Raw genomic sequence first — 18,568 nt, 5'->3', positions numbered from 1 at the left:
AAGGAAAGAGAGACAGACACAGAGAAAAGAAAAGAAAAGAATTCAGGGAAGTCTATGGACCCCATCTCAGCACACAATAACGCAGAACAGACACTGAGCTGAGAAAAAGACTTTTAAAGTTGTAGGACATGACAAAACATTTTGATATACTAACTAACGTTTTTGTTCTAAGTTATACCCCTTCCCTTTTTTAATCCCATGGCCTTTTCTCCAAGAAAACCAAACTGTGCAGTTGAGGAATTTGAAGTATATTGGCTCTGGGCATGGCCAACCCTGACAAATACAGGACGTTGGTGACAACTGGAGGAGGACTTAAGTTCAGGTGCATGCCTGAGAAACAGATCCTATAATCTCTCTCCCATTCCTCAAGTGAGTTTGATGGGAAGAGAAGTGAAAGAAACTCCAGATAAATGTTAGTGGTTCTGCAAATGGAAACCGTGTTCTCTTCCCAACTGGATTTTGGAAATAATATTCTCAAGAAAGTGTCTACCGCCATGGTAGGGTTAGAGAGACGAGATAGGTCATGGAGGCATGTCTGGGCAGAGAAGGCCGAGGAAGCCCCACCAAGTCTGCATGACCCTGGAGTGCCATGAGAAAGCAAACGTGGAGGGGGTGTGTGGCCAGGCTGGGCGAGACGCAGATGCAGATGCCCACTTTACATCCATGGGAACACAGGCTTCTTGGCAGAAGTTAGCATTAAGACCACACCCAAGGGCCAGATAGGGGAAGTTATAGCTCAGTAGATGCTCCTGTGATAGAGAGTGGCAGCCACAAAGCCAATACCTGCCCCATGTCATGACGGTATGTAAATGCCCAGAATGTTCCCCTAGGGATAAGACACAGAGAGGGGGAAGTCTGAAATTGAGTGAATTTAAGCCTGAAATGATTGATGATACTCTAGGGTGGATGAGTCTACCTAGAGTTGAAAAAATTAAGTTTTCTGCCACCAAATATAGTAATAGCTCAAAGTAAAGATTCAGTTAAGTTAAAAAAAAAAAAAAAAAAAGATAGTTATATTTTTGCACACCTGAGTTTGTGGTGTAGGAAAATTCCTACTCGTTCCATGAGGAAATATGTAGCTGTAACCAGCTCTTTACAGATTTTATAAACCAGCTGTCTACCCAAGTAGCTGGCATTTATTTCACTAAAAAGAGAAAAAACATAAATTTTATTTATGGCACTGATACTTCCTAGAAGGAAATTCTGTTCCCTGATAAAAGTATTTTCCTGCAAAAAATACTTAGTTCCCCCTAATATCTTCCTTCAAGAATTATGGAAAGGAGGCAAACTTTCATTTACCCGCAAGATAAATACCTATATTTGTAATGCTACAAGACATATTTCAAGGACAACCCCCACAATAATTCAGACACACAAAATCCAGCCCTGTCCTATGCGTGGCATTCTCCCTGGTCACCATCATGAGTGAGTCTGAGCTTTGGGAAATTTTCCCCCTTCCACCGTGTGGAAGATTGTTCCCTGTACTAAGAGGGCGGTCTCGAGTTTCCTTGTTCCTCTGACTCCCACCTCTGCCTCTCTCCAGGTCCCCCTTGGAGATGGAGTATTGCACATAATTTAAGGCCTGAGATCTGGGCAGCAGCAACCTCCCCCTCCATACTCCTATGGCGCCCCACGCTTCTCAAGTCTGACCCAACAGCAGCATTCCTAAGCTACCACTGGGGGAGCTGCTCCCTGCCTCTGCTGTTGCTCTTTTCTACCATTTTGAAGGATAGAGGATCATTCTTCACAAATTATCCTATGGATCACATTAATTTCCCAGGGCCATTCTCTGCCAGAACTTCTGCACAGCTGCAATTCTTGTCTCTGGAAGGCACCAGAAAGAGTAGCTCTCAACTCATTGCATGTTTTGGGTTTACCGGGAAGTTCCAGTTTCCGTTGAGGGTTCTAGTGTGCCTGCATTTCTGGACTCTATCATTAAGCATCATATGGACACCAATTCCTTTTTTGTTTGTTTGTTTTCCTTTTAATAGTTGCTGTAGAAGAGACTAAGGTAAGATTTCTAAATTTGCCCTAGATTTGGCTGATACTGAATGAGGATTCCAAAAGTCTCATTTCTCTCATAAGTCAATAAAGTGTCAACATTACCACCCAGAAATGAAAAAATTAGTTTTTAGGACAATGGTACCATTTTTAGAGTATTTGGGCATTTATTAAAAATAATACACGTTGGTTCAGTTGATATTACTACATAGCTTTTAGTGAATTCCACATTTTTAAGAGTTCATTTAGACTCTGGTTTGAGGTTGTTTTAGAAATAATAAAGAGTGGCTCTAGACTTTGTATCCCAGTCAACTAAAGTAATTCATGCAATGAGCACTTGTGCAATAAGATGCTATGTAGGATTTCAATTGCTTGGATGATGCATGATGTCTCTTTTCTTAAAAAATCTGTAGAAATTGTGTTGTTGCAAATAATATTTTGAGAAGACGACTGAAGCTGTTTTATACCCTTCTTTTTCAAACTATATAGTTATTCTCTCTCACTCAATCTCTCTCTTTCTCCACATATAAATAAATGTGTGTATATATGTATATATGTGTATATATGCATATATAAAAATACATATATAAAATTTTCCTGAGATGACAAAATAAGATTTTCTTCTATTTTCCTGGGAAAATATTCTTCCGAAATATGCTTGTCAGCAGTTTTCTTATGTATGCTATATTCTCTTTATTTTTGGTGCTGAATTTGGTTTTAATCCCCTTTAGATCTCTAATTGGCTTCAAAATAGCGTGAATAAATTCTACTTGAGTTAGCTTCCTTCACATACTGAGGCAATGTCTTATTTCTTCCTTTAAAACTTGGGCAGGAAGACTTGATAACAATATTATCTATTTAGCCATTCAAGTGCCTGAGGAGGGAATGAAAAGCGCCAAGGCCATGAGCTTCAGCCATTCGGGACGTTAGTCTCTGTGTGGTTTCTCTCTGTATTTGTTGCAGACTCTTTTTCAAGGGCCACTTTTGCTGAAGACGGAGCATGTCCTTTCTCGATGGTGAGGGTGCTCCTCAGGTATCCTTCCTTGTCTAGGGTAAGCCAGTCATTCTGAAGAAATGTCAGGGAGAGAAGAGAGCTTTTTGTTTGATGTGGCTACTGCAGCTGCTAGTAGAATCAATTGTGAGAAATTGTTCCTTGACTTTCCTTCCTTCCTTCTTTCCTTCCTTCCTTCTTTCCTCCCTCCCTCCCTTCCTCCTTCCCTTCCTTCCTTCCTTCCTTTTTCTCTCTCTCCCCTCTCCTCCATCTTCTCTTTTCTCTTCTCCCTTCTCTCGCTCTTTCTTTTTTATCTCAGCTACTCATCCCTAACTTTTTCAGGTCAGGGGCTTCCTTCAGTGGATGGAAGGAACAGTGGACATTAACTGGGCCCCTATGAGAAAGCCAAGTTTCAAGATAAAAGAAATAGTGATATATAAACGTATACTTTCTTTCCAGCTCCCTGGCTGTAGCTGTGGAGTTCTGATGAGCAGTAGTGAAAGGGCTCTAAATGGAGCATTTCCCAGCTTTCCCATGTTGTACCCATCCTCTGACACTCACATTAAGCTGTATTAGTGGAATCTCGCTGTTTTTTCTTTTAATTATCCCTTCAAGGAAAAAGATTAGGCATCAACTCTGGGGGTCTTTTTCCAGTTTATCTAAATTGCTTTGAATCTGGAGAATTATCTTCCAAGTTTGTTGTCTGGGGCTGTGTTGTTCCCTGGTCTCAATAATGAGGATATTTTCTTCAAAAGTTTTTCGGATTTTTTTAGGATATATCATCGAGTTTTGGGAAGACCATTTGCAAACTTGTACTTTTCCCAACTTCCCTGAAGGTAAACTAAAATTTTTTAATTGTATCTTAACTCATATTTTTATAATAATAGTCCTTTCTAGATGGTGCTTGAAATGAGACAGCTCTGAGTTTTAAATCCCATTTAAGCCACGTGTATCAAGTGGTCTTGAGCAAGTTCTCAACTTAATGAACCTAAGTTTTCTCAAATATAAAAATGGAGGTAATTTGGAAAAGTTGTTTTGAAGATTAGATACAACATATATACGGCATGTAGGGTGGTATCTAATATAAAAAAGGTACATAAACAAATAAATACATTATTTGAAGCTACTTGTCTAAACTAGTTATAATTTTTAAGTTCCATTTTAAGCCATTGAGTATTTGGATATCATGATTTTTTTTTTTTTCCTGAAGAAGATTCACCCTGAGCTAACATCCGCTGATAATCTTCCTCTTTTTTTGTATGTGAGCTGCCACCGCGGAATGGCCACTGACTGATGAGTGGTGTAGGTCTGCGCCCAGGAACCAAACCCGGACTGCTGAAGTGGAGAGCATCAAACTTAACCACTAGGCCACTGGGGCTGGCCCTCATGATTTTTTCAAAAGTAGAATATTCTGTTTGTAAATGGTTGATACATGTTCTCAATAACCATATTGGATAGTGCTATATGAGTACAGTGGGGACTGCTTTTCTAACGTCTTCTAAGGACACCATACTTCCTTCTTCTTAAAAGAAGGCTTCTGTGAAAATTAATCAAAATGTTATTCTCAACTATTTCTCATGCTTTTCCTTTCCTTCTACATTCTTTCATTGCCATACTGAATGAAAAAGTCTATGATAATCCCCGTAACTGTTCTCTCGCTTTTATATTGTAAATAATCATTCTGTATATTCAGCAATTCAAACAGGCAGGAATAATTATAGGGTATACTATAGAAATAAATCACTTTTTTGAGAAAAGGAGTTGAAAGAGAATCATCACTTTAATCCTGTAACTTGAGATTTGTATACTATAAAATTTCTACTTGAGGTGCATTCTACATATCATGAGGGCACACTAAAATAAAGTAACATTTTAGAAACCTTTTTTAACACAAGGTTTAAGTTTCTTTTGATTATTATTTTAATGCAAATAGGAAAGCCTCATTCTTGTTCTGGATGCTACCAAGTAGATTCTTCTGCATATTTATGTTTTCCAGGAAGAGGTTGAACAGTTTCATTCCAACTTTAACCAAGAAAAGGCTAAATCACAAACTTGAAGCAGTTTATCTGAGAATATATATTCTTTTCTTAAACAAAGGCTTTGTTTTATGGGTCCATGTTACTTTTGACCAAGGTCCATCAAGAGAAATAGTTATATTTTCATAAAGTAGCCAAGCTACATGAACTGTTCATATACCTCCTGCTGTCTCGTGTGTGTAGAAAGGTTATTTTGCCATTGCCTCTGGAGAATTCATAATTTGGTTTTACAGTGAAACAGCCTGAGAAATGGCACTCTCCCAGGAGCTGACTGAGCCGGCCACTGCCTGGGAGAGGAAGTCATAGTCTAAGTCTGGAAGGAACTGAAAGGAGACAAGCAGTGTGCCGACTCTTGTGTCAACCAACGAATGTCAATTAAGGTAAGATGACCTTATTTAGCACTTTTTGCTTTTGACCAAACCTTCATAGGCCTTATTTCAAACCCATAGCATGAGGTGAGACAGAGGCCCTTCTGTGATCTTTGTAGTTCCTAACTTGCTTTCACAGGTCAGGGAACATGAAGGGTGAAGGAGAACAAGGATTCAACAGTCTGTTGACCTAGCTCTATGGTTACATTGTTACTACTTCTTTTTCTGTTCTGATAAGCAAATAGCTTATAATTATAAGCCTATAATTTATCATAAAATGTGAAAGCCACAGGTGGCTTTCATGTCTGTTTTTCATAGACAAATCTCATGAAATGTCTGTGAGATTTTTATCTCAAGGCTCAGAGGTGGAATAGAGTAATGGTCAAGAGAAAAAATTAAGTTAAATCTGACAGTCTGAGTTCAAATTCCAGCTCTCCCTTTTATTAGCTGTGTGACCATTGACAAGTTACTCAATTCCTCTGTTCCTATATTTTTTTGCCTAAAAATGAGGGGTAAAATATAGTGCTTAACACATAAGATTGTTGCAAGGCTTAAGTCAGCTAATGTATTTTAAGTACTTAGTTTCACAGGTAATACTCAATAAATGTCATTTATTATAATTATTATTAATTAAAATACTTCAGAATTGACTAAATGGCATTTATATTTGAGTGTCCATCTTCAAAATAGAATCTACGTTCTTAACTCATAGTATATGACCTGTGAGAAGATACAAGTACCTTGGAATGCTCAAGGTCAAGCCACGAACCTGAGGGTCCCTGAATACTAGCCTTTTTTTTTAAGTTGAAATTCCTAAATAAGTGCCCCTTATCACTTCTTTTTTTCCATGTTCACAGAAAAAAAAAGTTTATTGTGCTTTTGACCATTTAATGGAAAATCCCACATTCCTCCTGCGGTGAGGGCCCCGTGATATGCAAATTAGGTGACTTGCCCAAAATAGGGCTGCCAGATAAAATATAAGACATCAAGTTTAATTTAAATTTCAGATAAATAATGAAGAATTTTTTAGTATAGATATATCCTGTGAATTATTTGGAATATATTTATACTAAAAAAAAAATTATAGTTTATCTGAGGTTCAAAATTAACTGTGTCCTCTATTTTATTTGCTAAATCTGGCAAACCTAACCCAAAAAGACACCAAGACTGAGTTTCTGTCTTGTCCATCATGAAGGAAAACATAAGGAGATTATCTAGTATTCTCAGGAGTCACTTAAAACAGTAAATTGTAGAATTGATATTTTAATATAATAATCAGGATATAAAAAATATAGTCATTCGTCGCTTAACGACACGAATACGTTTTGAGAAATGAGTCGGTAGGTGATTTCATTGTTGTGTGAACATCATAGAGTGTACTTACACAAACCTAGATGGTGTAGCCTACTACACCCTTAGGCTATATGGTACTAATCTTATGGGACCACTGTCATATCTACAGTCCATTGTTGACTGAAATGTTGTTATGCAGCACATGACTGTATTTTATATTTCACAATTATGTATTATGTTATAATTATTGATTGGTTATTAGATTCATAAAACTCACCAAATAAAAGTATTAATTTATTCATTCCTACATATAATGCATAATATGTCACAGAAACACTAAATCTGGACCAAAAAATCTAAATACTTTCCATTTTCCAATGATAGTAATTACTTACCTTTAAAAATTATTTTTGCCCATTTTTTGTCTTTTAAAAGAAATAACATGTTTAAGGGCATATAGACTAAAATCACTTCTAAGAGATCAAATGGTAGTATAAATCAATGCTCTTACCTATTAACCAGTTCAAGAATGATAACGTCAAAGATTCTAACGTGTTTACTTCAAAGGTGGTATTCAAATATGTTATTTAGAATACTATGCCTAATGTATCTATCAAGAAATAAGTGCTGTTATCTAATTTTTATAGTTTTTTTCCAAAGACAACTCTGTTTTTTTTAGTAGTCCTTTTTTTTTTTTGAGGAAGATTGGCCCTGAGCTAACATCTGTTGCCAATCTTCCTCCTTTTTTTCCTTTTTCCTCCCCAAAGCCCCAGTAGATAGTTGTATGTCATAGTTGTACATCCTTCTAGTTGCTCTATGTGGGATGCCGCCTCAGCATGGCTTGATGAGCAGTAGGTAGGTCTGTGCCCAGGATCTGAACTGGCGAACACTGGGCCACCAAAGTGGAGTGTGCGAACTTAACTGCTATGCCACCAGGCTGGCCCCTGATTTTTATAGTTTTTAATACCTTCTAGATCTACTACCACCTGCTCCATATGGAGCTCTATAACTTCCTTTTTTGTAATAGCCCCCTCTTCTCCTATAATCTCCTTTCCCACCATAATCTCCCCTTTCTTGGAAACCCCCTCCTGTACCCCAATTTCCACCATCTCTTTCCTTCCACTCTCCCTCTGAGTCCTCTACTCACTTCCTCAACCACCCCAGCCACCCCTCCACATCTACCACCTCATCTACCACCACTACCACCACCACCACCCCAACCATTGCTTTCACTACCTGTTTCTTTTTGCATTTCAGATAGTGGTAGTTCAATTACATTTGTTCTTCCTTCCCTGTTAAGCACCCTTCCCATTAGCACCTTATTAATGGCACATGTTGTATTCTCCTGGCTTGTTCTACTACTTGTTCTAATGATCTTGGATGGATCTTGGATGCATTTCATGAGCAGCACATAGATGTGCCAAGGTCATAATTGTCATGTGTGGAAAGAAATAAGGCTTAGGCTAATAAATTCTTGCTATGTCATCATCTTTTTCAGTTGAACCAAGGTCACATATTTTCTGCAGGAGTGTTTAATTTAAACATACAAATGCATTATGTTTAAAATGATAACCTCATTCAATGGCATGTTTCCATTAAGATATAGACAACTGCTGTTTCCTATATCACATCATTATGCTTATCATATTATCATTTGGAGAGTTTTTATATTGAAAAATCCCATCCTTAGCACAGAAATAAGTTTTTGGACTAAAATGCTAAATACATGGAATGAAATCTCCTAGTCCACGTCTACAAAATTAGGGCTAAGTTTTATGTATGTATTTTAAAGACAAATATAATTTTTCTTCTATGTGATGATTTCTTTAAAGTTAGATAGAAATATAGTTAATTTACTATTGCAATGGCCAGGTAAATATACGGTGACCAGGCTGGTCAAAATATTTTGCCAAAAATTATTTAAAAAATAAAATATTGATAATGAATCTTTAGTCTTACTCTTGCTTTAATATTGGAGTTTCTTAATCATGTTTTTTTGCTTGAACCATCAGTAGTTAACTATAGAAGTAGGAAAAATGGGATAATAAACAAAGATTAATTTTTAAAAAATATGTAAATGCTGCCTAAGAGAAACAAGTTTGTATCTTATCCCCCTTAATTCAAATAGAAAAATCTTCTCAAGGGAATGCTAATAGCAATGCTGCATTAGATTTACTACACGTGTACTTTTTAAGCAACTAGTATGTCTTAGACTCTTGGGGTGGGGAATAAAGAAATGAATAAGACATGTTCCTGATCATGAGGAACTTCTGATCTAGCTAGCTGGCTATGTAACCCTACATTTACAGTGATAAAGTTTAAGGCTATAAAACAGTTACAACAAAAGTATCACAGTGGTGGGAGAATTTCCAGTTGGAATGATCCAAGCAGACTTTTTGCAAAAGATATTGTTTGAATTGACTGGAATTTTAGTTGGTGAAGATGAGCAAAATGGAAACATGGTATATTGAAACATTTGGTTTGGGATCTGATGATAGCCCTAAATTCAAACCTTGAGCCCACCATTGTATAGACTGAAGAGAGTTACATAGTTTCCTCATTTGTAAAGTGAAACTGGTTAAGAAACTTTCTCAGTCTTCTGATATCTAACATAGAACTCATAGATTAAATTAGATGGATGGATGGATGGATAGATAGATAGATAGATAGATAGATAGATAGATAGATAGATAGATAAAGTGGTCAACAGTGTGATGTGCTACATAAAATCTGGGTAGGGTGAAATGTGAAAGGCAAAGGTGAATGTTATTATGAACACTAACAAAGTCACAATAATAAGTTAGTGGAACTTCTCCAGCAGAGGAAAGGGAAGGGGCAGAGAAGTGGGGACACTCAAACTTCATCTCCCATGTATATTTCCCTGTGGTATCGTAATAGTAGGATTTACCAGGCCTGGGTTCTAGAACACTTATCAAGTTCTGCCTCTTAGAGGCAACCCTACTCAACAATAGGCCGTGGGTCATTTGTCTTTGGGGACTTCCAAGCCTTCTGTGTTTGTGTTTCTTTCCTTTTCCCCTCTGTGCATGACTGATAAAGTACTCTCCTCATTTTTGGAGGCATATAGTTATGGTAATATTTGCTTCTCATTTTATGCAATTAACAGTGATCCTCTTTGACTATATAAATTGCCTTTACAATCTTATTTCACTTTTCAGATTAAAAAGAACCATCACCTCCACTTTTTCAGAATTTGATCTTTCAAAGATTACTCCATTTTAGGGAATAGTACAGTCATGACCTGCATAGTGACATTTCAGTCAAAAGTGGACTGAATATATGATGGTGGTCCCATAAGATTAGTACAGTATACCCTAGGTGTGTAGTAGGCTATTCCATCTACGTTTTTTTAAGTACATGCTATGATGTTCGCACTACGACGATATCACCTAATGACGCATTTCTCAGAATGTATTCCCATTGTTAAGCAACACATGATTGTATCCCTATTTTATGGATGAATAACTTTAGAAGGAAACTGCAATAATAAAATTATTGTGCATTTACTCTGTGCCAGGAAGTGGCTAAGCACTGCATGCGTTTAATCTTATTTAGTCCTCAAAGATAACAATGATAAATGAAAAAAGGATAGCAAGTGTGGCAAAATCTTGTTGTTGAATTTAGGTGATGGGAATATATAGGGTCACTGTACATCATTAATTTTACATGTATTTGAAATTTTTCTTTAAAAATTTTGAAAACCAGTTATGAAGCCTATATTTCCCTATTTTACAAATGAGGAAACTGAATCTAAGTCAAATATCTTGACCACAGCTATTCAATAAAGAGCTAGAATTGGAACCCAACTTTTGTTCAAAGACTGCTTTTAATCACTACAACACACTGCCTATGTGCCAGGGACAATGTTTGGTGCCATAATTAAGTCACCTCATTTATAGTTTTCACAGTAGTCCTTCTTGGAATATGTTAATATCCTCACCTTGCTGAAGGTCAACCAGTTAAATGGTGGCAGTCTAGTCTGCTTTTGACATCAACCTTGTGGTTCTAAGACCAGTTTTCTTTCTCATTGAAGAAACCGCAGCACCTGGAAAGTTTACTCCAACCTGGCTCCAAGCCCTAACCTCCCAGTTGGAGCTCTTTGCCTTACAAATAATGTCCTTCTGTTATTTTCACAAAAACCATTGATTTCACATCGCTTTGAAAAAACACAAAATAGTAATGGCAAAATTCTACAGACACTCAACTTCTGACGTGAGTTCATATACTCGGAGGATGAATTTTTATGACGTGCCAAAATATGAGGAATTATGATAACTACTTTAAAATTTCCCAGCAGCATAAAACAGCTGGTAAATCACAGATAAGCCTAAGAGACATCAATCCTCATGATTTTGTGTGTGTGTGCTATTTGGGTACAGTAGAGCAAAATTGGTCAAATCAGACATACTTTATCTTATTCCACATGACTCCAGAGGGTGTAATTAAAACCAGTGATAGGAAGATGTGGAGGAAGATACTTTGCCTGCTTGTGAGGAACCACTTCCTGACAATTCAGACTGCCAAGAAATAAAATGTACTCCTATAAGATGCAGTCAAATTCCAACTCAGTCACGATTTGCAGCAATATTGTAGAAGAGAATTACACATGAATAGGCTAAAGGGCTTGATTTAAATACTCTCTGAAGTTCCTTCTGATTCCAAAGTTTGGGGATTCTTCAAAATTAAACCCACACAGAATGAGGGTTTCCATATGGAAAGAGAAATAGGTTACCTGTGAGGAAGATAGGACATGATGGAAGAGGTGGCCCAACTTTAAAATTCTTCCCTTTGAGGACCTCTTTGACAATTTCAAAGTTCTTCTCCTAAGAATTTGATAGAATTTGCGATATTAAAAGACATAACAGGGGCCAGCCCTGTGGCGCAAGCGGTTAAGTGCGCATGCTCCGCTGTGGCGGCCCGGGGTTCACCGGTTTGGATCCCGGGCGCACACTGATGCACTGCTTGTCGAGCCATGCTGTGGTGGCGCCCCATATAAAGTAGAGGAAGATGGGCACAGATGCTAGCTCAGGGCCAATCTTCAACAGCCAAAAAAAAAAAAAGAAAGAAAGAAAAAAGAAAAAAGAGGAGGATTGGCATCAGATGTTAGCTCAGGGCTGGTCTTCCTCACCGAAAAAAAAAAAAAAGACATAACATATACTCTCTGGGAACAGAAAAAAATTGTAATAATAAGCATGTCATAAAGAGCACAGTAGCACATTTGAATATTAGTGAGTATGGAAGGGAAACAGTTGTAATCAGATACTGGTAGCAAACGTGGAGCAATCTGATTCCAGCCATTGCTAATTACATATCAAAGGGTTTTTATGTTGTGGTGAAAAATAAACACATGCGAATTTAATATTTCTGATTTTAGAATTAGCCATCTGACAGTTTCTCTACATTGATTGATTTTAAGAATGTTTATGCTTATGGAAACATGTACAGATGTTGAACTTGATGAATTTTTATTAACTATCAGCACAGCCTTTCTAATTAATCTCAAAGAAACATTTTTTCCTGACTTATTTTGAAAGAATAATTATTAACGTTTGGGCTCTGGGAACATCTTTTTTTGGGGGAGAGGGGTTGTTGCTTTTATTCCCCTTTGAGTAAACATTAGTTTTAAAATTCAGTGGGAAGGGGTGAAAAGGGGATTCAATGATGTTTAGTGACAAAAAGAAGAAAAAAAACTGTTCATTTAGTTGCTAGTATCTTTATTTAGAAAGACAAGGAGTCATTATGCTTTTGCATTTTGTACAATGAAAATATCCAAGTCCAGGTGTAAACTTGGGGAAATATAAAACAAGATAAATTTGATTCAACATTTGATTGACTATGACATCATGGGTATATTATGGCTCTTTCCACAACTGCTAATAAAAAGTCACTTTGCCAGTGCAGGAAAGGAGAGTGCTGGATAAGTGACACAAAGAACTTTGAATTGCATAAATTTCGTGCATTTTCAATCTTTCAAACTAGCAATGAATTAAAATGTCATTCTTTATTTGTGAATGCTAAAATCACACAAAAACACTTATTAATTATGAACCATAAAGCATATTGGATTTAATTAGACCTAATGTAATTTTTTGGTCCTCTAATACCACAATTAATATAAATGAAAAGGGTATTGGTAATGATGATTCTAGATCTATGTTAAGCATTAATTTATTCATTCACTCAATTAATGTATATCATGTATATTAAATTATTAGATAGCTCTGTAAATGATTCTGACATCCACCCAGGTTTGGAAATCCTTGGCCTATATATAACAACACTATTTATACTAGCTATTCTTATTTGGTATCAAAACAGAAAGATAAAACAGCGATAGAGATGTCCCTAATATCTTTCTGTTCTCTCCCATTTCTGCTGCCATGATGCCACAACTAGCCCTCATTGGCACTTGCGCTGACTTTCACAGGAACCTCCTGACCTTTTTCCTTCTCTCCATTCTCTCTATTTGGCTATTAAAATACCCAGGTTACTAAAGCCTCGGTCCTTGCTCTAAATTGACTCTATAGACGTTCTCATCCAGTCCAGTGATTTCAATCACCATCTTTACAAGGGTAACTCACACATTTTATGTGCAGCCCAAATCTCTTTCCTGAGCTTCATGCTCTTCTATTTCACAGTTTAATGCTCATCTCTCAAATGAGAGACAAAGATACCCCAAACCTAGCTTGTTTAAAACTATGTATATTATCTCCCTGGATCACCTAATGGCCTGCCAAACTGGTCATCTTTATCATATCAAAATTCATCAGTGACCCCAAGTTTACTCCCTAGACTACCTTTCTGGTGTCCCCATAAGCTGGGACCATGGATCTTTCCATGTTTTTCATGTGTTGAACTCTTTTTTAAAATATCTCCTGTTTTGTTGGCCCAGTGGTGTAGTGGTTAAGGTCAGGTGCTCTGCTTTGGCAGGCCGGGGTTTGTGGATTTGGATCTCGGGTGCAGACCTATACACCACTCATCAAGACATGCTGTGGCGGCATCCCATATACAAAGTAGAGGAAGATTGGCATGGATGTTAGCTCAGGGACCATCTTCCTCAAGCAAAAAGAGGAAGATTGTCCCTGAGCTCACAACTTTGCCAATGTTCCTCACCAAAAAATTAAAAATAAAATATCTCCCATTTCACACAAATATGCCTACTTCCCTTTCCCAAAACACTCTGTGTCTGCCTGCCTAGCCACTTTTCTGGATGTTAGTCCCTTGATTTGGACAGTTTTCCTCTCACAGTCAATATTCTTGCTGGTCTTGATGGCCATTCCCATGAAACACTCTCTAATCACATCCCAGGAAGTAACTTTCCCACCTCTGTGTCTCATATTCTTCATAATAATTTACAACATTCTGTCTTTAATTACAGTTACTTGTAAACATGACTTACATAGTCAAGGGTAGGAACTAGATTTCATTTCTTTTTGAAAACCTGACACATCCTGCAACAGTCCTAGGAACATATAAAACCCTAAATAAATAGTTATGAAAAAAATTAATTGTTCCACTCTCTGCAGCTCTATCTTGCTCTTAAAGGCAATTTATTTTCCCAATTGTTCAGTGGTTTTCTGGGTATTTGTTTTTTAAAGTAAAAAACAATGTATGCATATCTTATAGAAACTGAAAGTATTGAAAAATATAAAGAAGATAAAAATTACCTATTATCCCATCACCCTTGGGTAAACACCTTCAAAATTTTGCACATTTCCTTCTAAATTCTTTTCCTATGCCTATATGTAGGCATTTTGTATAGTTGCACATAGCATAGATGTTTTTATGATATACTTTTTAGTTTTATGGTGCACCCTATAGATTTCCGCAATTTTTAAAGCAGCCAATCTAACACAACCTTATTACTCATAAGTATAAATATTATCAACAATGTTTCCGATGGTTTTAAAATATTTATTAGTAAAGCCTGAAATACTCTATAAATATTATAGAGTAAATGCAAATAAGGGCTCCAAGAAGAAAAGAACTAAGGCAGCTTTGGTTATAGTCTTATGATTCTGTATGTATATAATTTAAGTTTAGAATAGAACCTGAAGTGTTTGGGAAATTTGTACTCATGTTTCCAAGGATACAAAATAAGAGAAAGCAATAGTTATGAAATAAGTGTGCTCTTTCATTTATTCTTTTAAAAAAATTACTAAACACTCGGCACTGTATCAGATACACAGTGAATAAGACATACCAGGTGGCTGTGAACATATATTCTAATTAGGGAGACAGACAATCTATAGTCAAACAACTAATTGAAATCAGTACAGCTTGTAGTAAGTGTCAAGAAGGGAATACAAAGGATGTTGTCTAAGGAACAACTAGAGGGATTTACTTTAGAAAGGATAATCAGAGAGAGAATCAGCTATAAGAAGAACAGAGGACCCACTCCTTGCAGCAGAATAGAAAGTACACTGTGCTGAAGACAGACATGGTGTGCTATCTCTTGGAAAGGACAGAAGGCGTTGCTAAGGTTGGCAATAAAGTGAAGAGCCGTATAAGGGGAGTTTGGAGAACTGGGCAGGACTCGGATGATAACGGGTCGTATATTTCATCTTAGCTATTCTGCAAGGGTGTAATATGTTAGATCTATTATACATTTAAATATAAAAGCTACTTAGACTATGCAATTCCTCCTATCACTTCTTCATGTGTTTATTTATGTATGTACACATATAAAGACAGCAGTTAATATTTACCCGTCTGATTACAAATGAGTACATTTTCTAATTCAGTCATTTATATAGCTCATTATAAAAATATATTTTTTTAATTTGGGTAAAACCGAATGCATTTAATGCAATGGTGCATGCAGAAACGTTCACTAGATCTGAATTGCTGTGATTACAAAGATGAGGATGTGAAATTCAAACATATTGCAGGAAATTTATACCCAATATCAATTACTGCCGGTTTGTATTTTATCTTCCTTAAATAAAAATAATTGAAATAGGAATCCATGGAAATGGAAAATAAGTCTGAATATCACTTCAATAAATTACTTTGTTAATTGTTTACGCCATTAACATCTCATATTAAATCTCATAGATGATCTTAAAACGTATGAATTATTCACAATTTTTAATCTGTAGGCCATTTCTTACCATTCAGACACTCCTTGGCTGCATTTTGCCCCCATATATTTCAACTGTATTATGAGCCTGCCTGGAGTTTAGTAAACCTGGCCAAAATGTACCTTATGCGTATGTGGATACTCGGTGTTCACATAACATAGTCTACACCAACTCCCTCCATCTTATTGCTGTTTTCAGCCTGCATTTACACCTATTTTCTTTTCATCTATTTCCCATTGTGATGCAGCTGTGATGACGAGAGAGGGCTCCATGATGTCTGGGCTGAGAGAGCTCATGTCTGTACACAGTCTCTGACCAGAGAACTGGGAGGCCAGGTCACGTGGGCCAGAGACTGAGCAATGACATTAGCTGAACCCACCTCCAGCTCTGCCAGTGACTGTAGAGCTACCATTTCCATCTTCTCAATGACTGGTTTCTGGAACTTGAGGATTTTAGGTGGCTAGATTCCTTAAAAATCAAGAAAAGTCATAATATGTGAGCAAAAATCATTAACATATGGATGACTATGGAAAATTCAGAAAAAATTATTTAGTTAGTTTTCTAATTTTTCTAGTATACTGGTAGCTAAGAGATGGGGAGATTTACTTCAAACTAGATATTTTTTTAAGGAGAGAGAGCATTTGAGCTGGAACTCAAAAGATTCACCTTTCTGAGTGAGCAAGAGCTGGAAAGAGAGAGACATGATGGTTCCAGAATCTCCAAAGCCTACAGATGTAAGTAAGTAGAGTAAAATGTAGATAAATATCTAGGCAGAGAGAGTAAAAGTTAGCTGCTAAAATTCTTTGGGTTCTGGAAATGAAAGACCACATTCTAAGTAATCCAGCATAGCCATAATTCGTAGGGAAGGCTTGGGAATGAATTAAAACATAATCCTAGCTATTTTATACCTCAAAAGTGAAGCAACAGAAGCCTAAGAAACACATCTGCCTTCCAGAAATAATTCTTTACCTGTAGGAAATTCTTTACCTGTAGAAGAATATGATAGGTTGGGTGGTGTAAGGCTGCGCTGTCTAGGAGGTGGGGTAAACTGTCCAGAGGAAGTGGCCCTAGATATGCACTTTTAAAGAAGAAAGGGCGTGTCTCTCCTCTGTGAAAAAGATACTGGTAGGTGTGTGCTTTGAAGGACTGAGCAATCATCCATCCATGAATCTCACAAAAAAAGAAAAAGAGGATTTGATAAAATCTCCAGGGAGTTGAATAGGTGAAGTGAAGAATTTAAAAAGATTATTGTAATTTTAAAAAATTCACATATTTTACTGTACTCTGCTATTCCAAAATGTCACTCCCTTCTCAATGACTGTGTTTGATATAACGTACAAATAGCCAGAGGTCTATGGCAACACTGGAATTGCGTAAGTCAACCTACTTGAGATAAAATGGATTCAGAACATCCCTGAGGCCAAGAGGTCTAAAAACTGAGCCTCTCTGTTCTTTGGCCCCAAAGACCAGAGACTAAGTGCAGGGTCATGCTCTTGAGTGAGAACTCAAGTCTCCTGCTTGTCGGCAGTGTGGTGTTGGGCAAGTCATTTAGTGTCTCTATTAATTCATTTCCTAATCTCAAAGCGAGAATAATAATACCTACAAAACAAGGTTGATGAGAGCATCAAATACACGTGTAAATGCCCCATGATGCTGTTGATTATATAAGACCTAACATAATTAATATGCTATTAAAATTATACTTAATATATCAAAGCAATTCTTGATTTTCAAGTGGCTACCAAGCACTGCCTTGTTAAAAAATACACATTCTCTGTGTATCACTCATTTATACTTTGGAGCAAGCAACCCAAGAGGTCTGATACTTGAATCTTTATATTCAAGCTCTCAATTACACGTGACATGTCATTCTTCATTACCAACATATGCAGGCTGAAAGGCATATTACATACTTTATATCTCTTCTCTTATTGATTGTATTTGTAAGTAGAAAAATTGGATTATTCTTCAGTGGTTTATAACAGCTTATTTGTTTGCTGCTGCTTCTTCTTAATACTTCAATAACATGCAGATTTTGTGCCACACTGGAGCATGATTTAACAGATTCTTAAGCACTCTTCCCTCCCACCATCAAACCCAAGCAAAACTGCCATTTTTCAGAGTCAGCCAGAAGTGTGATGAGCTTGCAACAAACAGGGTTTAAAGATCTAGAATCAACTGAGTATACTCAGCATTACTGCACTGCGTACCCCAAAGGAATGGCGAAATGACACACCAGCAGGAACAAATGGTTGACATCTTATGGAGCATGAGAGTGGTTTTCTAACAGTTGGCCGCGTGGGTTTGGAGGCTATACTTTGGGAGACATATCACAGCCATCCACAGATATTATAATTACTGCATGTTCCAGGCTGAAATTATTGAAGCCAGCTTTATTGGTGTATCATTTGTTTTACATTTCCTCTCTGAGTTTATAAAATGGATAACTATTATGGATAACTGTATATACACAAAAACACACACAAAGAGAAGAGAATTATAACAATTTTCAGATTCTATTTTCATCTTTGTCAATATATTTATGCAGCACTACTAGTTTTCTCATTTCAGGGCCAGAACAAATTTTTAATAGTGAATTTAAATTTCATGCATTATTTGTTTCTCTTGTAATGGAGGTTCTTCTGTTGGCATGTGTGAGAGCACACACATGCCTTCTGTATTAAGAATGGAAGCAGGAGGATTCATTAAAGCGCCTTTTTTCAAAATTGGACACAGTTTTAACAATTCATAGAATTGCTATTACAGGATTTATGGCTT

The 18,568-nt window shown here is 36.8% G+C and overlaps 1 long non-coding RNA gene across 1 annotated transcript in view; it reads left to right on the top strand.

Annotated features, from left to right (window-relative positions):
• The window catches only part of LOC147914528 (uncharacterized), a 38,391-nt gene that overhangs the window by 10,188 nt on the left and 9,635 nt on the right, over nucleotides 1-18,568 (top strand). Inside the window, exon 2 of the long non-coding RNA XR_015555180.1 lies at nucleotides 5,262-5,408. This is a non-coding gene — a long non-coding RNA (uncharacterized LOC147914528). The remainder of the gene's footprint in view (nucleotides 1-5,261; nucleotides 5,409-18,568) is intronic.

Source organism: Ceratotherium simum, chromosome 19 (assembly GCF_057802395.1).
Source record: "Ceratotherium simum simum isolate JZ-2026a chromosome 19, ASM5780239v1, whole genome shotgun sequence".
Classification (NCBI taxonomy): Eukaryota; Metazoa; Chordata; class Mammalia; order Perissodactyla; family Rhinocerotidae; genus Ceratotherium; species Ceratotherium simum.
This window is presented reverse-complemented; position numbering and strand designations above follow the sequence as displayed.